Raw genomic sequence first — 3,263 nt, 5'->3', positions numbered from 1 at the left:
ATTTGTTTAATTCTATAAGATTTGTGTTTACTGTCATACTCCTTTGAAAGAAACCATACTTAATCTTTAAAATGATCATGCCAGAATAAAAGGGAGTCAAGTATGCCTGCTACCTAAGCTAGAAGACCTGATGTCTATCTGTCTATGCCTATGTTAAAACATGCCTCATATCTATGATAACTGTATGTCTGCCTGCTTCTATAGGAGTCTGTTAATGTAGGTATTGAGTATAAAATATGGAATTAGGCTGTAACGACCCGTTTGGTCGTTATGGCTCTGTTGGCACTTTCGCCACTTCTGAGCATTGATTAACTCACTTTTGACCCGAGGTTGACGTTTAGGCAAACGGACCTTTTTCGGAGTTTCGTCAACTCCAAGAGGTCCGGATGATTATTTAGAACTTGTATGTATGATTGGTTCGGTTCCCAATGCATTTTGGTGCATTTCGGGACTTTGGATAGGAAATGGGAAGTAGGCACCGATGGTTGACTCGGTCAACGAGACCTCCGTTGGAAATTTTGAGACCACGAGTGCGTTCGTAGCATATTTTTGTATGGGTTTAGGTGGTCGGATTGTGAGCAGGTGGCCTCGGGAATAACCCGAAAATCGGATTGAAGACTTAGAGAAATTCGGGAAATCTAGTGTCTGGTGCCCGCAATGGCGGCACCACTGTGGCGGTGTGATGACCACTGGGGTGGTGATGGGCAATATAGACCATACCGCTGCGGCGGTAGCCCAACCACCGTGGCGGCACTCCCTCCGCAGTGGCGGTCACGGGCAGTGTTATTTCATTTAATTTTTCTTAAATAAGGCTTAGACCCTCATTATTTCATATCTCGGTATTGGAGCCTAGAGAAACTGTTCTTGGATATAATTTGAAGAAACTCTTGGAGGTAAACTTTGCCCAATCCTTTACGCTTCCTTAATCACAATCATCTTAGAATTCCCCCTTCCCTTTTACTATCCCTTAGAGTTGGAATTTGAAGAGGGTTTTGGGAGATTTTCCCTTAGGGTCCTATATGATAAATTGATGATGTTGATTATAAAACTTGATGAATCTTAGGTAATTATAACCCAGTCATTAATTGTTGATTTAGCTCAAGAATTATCCCCAAATCTGATTTCTAGTAAAAAAACCCCAAATTGGGTATGAACCCTAATTCTCTAAATCCGAAATTCAACGTTAAAGGTGAAAGATATATGATTACTAAGCTTAGATTCATCAAGTTTTATCATCAACATCATCAATTTGTCATAGGGTAAAAACCATTTTAGTCCTCCAACTTTACTTTAAAAATCAAAGACCTCCCCTAACATTGCACAATCGACATTTCCATTCCTTTATCTCAACTTCCGACCATTGACGGTAACTTTATATTATTTGACCGATCATCAAAGGGGTAAAACGAAATTTCACTTAAATTTTTAATTAATTAGTGATTACCATAACTAATAATATATATTTGTTAAAGTTTCCTCCGTTAATTAATTCTAACGCTTTTTGCCGTCTTCAATTTTTCTCCATATCCGAAGCAATTCTTCATATTTCCAGAGAACCTTTCAAACCCTAGTAAACAATTGTTCGTGGTTACAAGGGTTTGAACGGTGGAAATATGAAGAAATGCTTAGGCTATGGAAAAATTGAAGATGGCAGAAAGCATTAGAATTAATTAATGGAGGAAACTGTGAAAAATTTATATATATTATTAGTTATGGTAATCACTAATTAATTAAAAATATAAGTGAAATTCCGTTTTACCCCTTTGATGATCGGTTAAATAATATAAAGTTACCGGTCAATGGCCTAAAGTTGAGATAAGGGGATGAAAATGTCGATTGCTCAATGTTGGGGGAGGTCTTCGATTTTTAAAATAAAGTTGGAGGACTAAAATGATTTTTGGTGATAAAACTTGATGAATCTAAGCTTAGTAATCATATATCTTTCACTTTTAACGTTGAATTTCGAATTTAGAGAATTAGAGTTCATACCCAATTTGGGGATTTTTGCTAGAAATCAGATTTGGGGATAATTCTTGAGCTAAATCAATAATTAATGACTGGGTTATAATTACCTAAGATTCAATTTGGTATTTTACCCGTGAATTTTCCATTTTGCCCTTGTGGGCCCGTTTCCCCAATTTCTAGGGTTAAAATGGACCTAATTGATATCATAGCAATATTAGTATCATTACTCATGATTTTTAATTTAGAATTCAATTGTGCTTAGACTACTTTGGTTCTGAGCTTCAGAGAAAGGGCAAGGTGATAGAGTGACTTGTTGGTGTTACAGTTCGGCAGTCCAGGTAGGTTATGGTATACCTTTGGTGAGACATAGTATAGTGAATCACATATTTAGATTATGATTTCAGAGACATCATGTGAACCTTCAGGTGTGAAGTTGGGATGGATATTGCCTTAGGTTGGGCCCTGATGTGTGTTGGGACTAGCCACCCCGTTATATGCGTTTGATTGTTTAATTGTGTTGGCTTGATGCCATGTGTAGTTGGTAGATAGCGAATGTCGCTTGTTGTCCTGATTTGGATAGGATTGACATACCCGTTGTTGGTATTTGTACTATGATACATTATTGGCGTACCCACTGTTGGTACTTGAGTTATTGATATATGTTGGCATACCTACTGTTGGTATTATGATGTGATACATTGTTGGCGTACCCCGTTGATGTACTTGTGATATTGAGCTTGCTTGTTGATGATTGACATATGCATTGCACGCATTCTCTCATATTACCATGCATGGCCGATATCCGGATGATCCTGTATCGTTGATCGAGCGAAACCGATATTTGATAAACTCTTTTACTTGAGTGATTGTGAAAAAGGCCGATGTTCGAAGATCCATTACGGAATCATTGTTTATATAAACCGATACTTGATGAACTCTTTTACTTGAGTGATTGTGGGAGGCCGATGTCCGAGGTTCAATTCCGGAACCGTTGATTTATGAAACTGATATTTGATAACTCTTTTGAGTGATTGTGAGGAGGCCGATGTCCGATAGTTATATTCGGGCATCGTTGTTGCATGGCCGATTTCGATGTTATCCCAAAATCGATTGTAGTGCATGGGCTCCGCTGGTCCCCGCAGTGGTGCCGGTGAGACTCCCCCTGTAAGCAATTAGCCAGGGTATCGTCTGTCTGTTTGGCAAAGATCCGGGACGGGTGGCACTCAGACTTCGCGAGTCACACTAGGTTGTGCTGCCGAGACCTCGATATTTCCGTCCGGAGTACATGTGTACATCTT

The sequence above is a fragment of the Lycium ferocissimum genome, chromosome 4 (assembly GCF_029784015.1).
Source record: "Lycium ferocissimum isolate CSIRO_LF1 chromosome 4, AGI_CSIRO_Lferr_CH_V1, whole genome shotgun sequence".
NCBI classification, from domain to species: Eukaryota; Viridiplantae; Streptophyta; class Magnoliopsida; order Solanales; family Solanaceae; genus Lycium; species Lycium ferocissimum.
The sequence above is the reverse complement of the archived record's forward strand: the minus strand, read 5'-3'. Positions refer to the sequence as shown.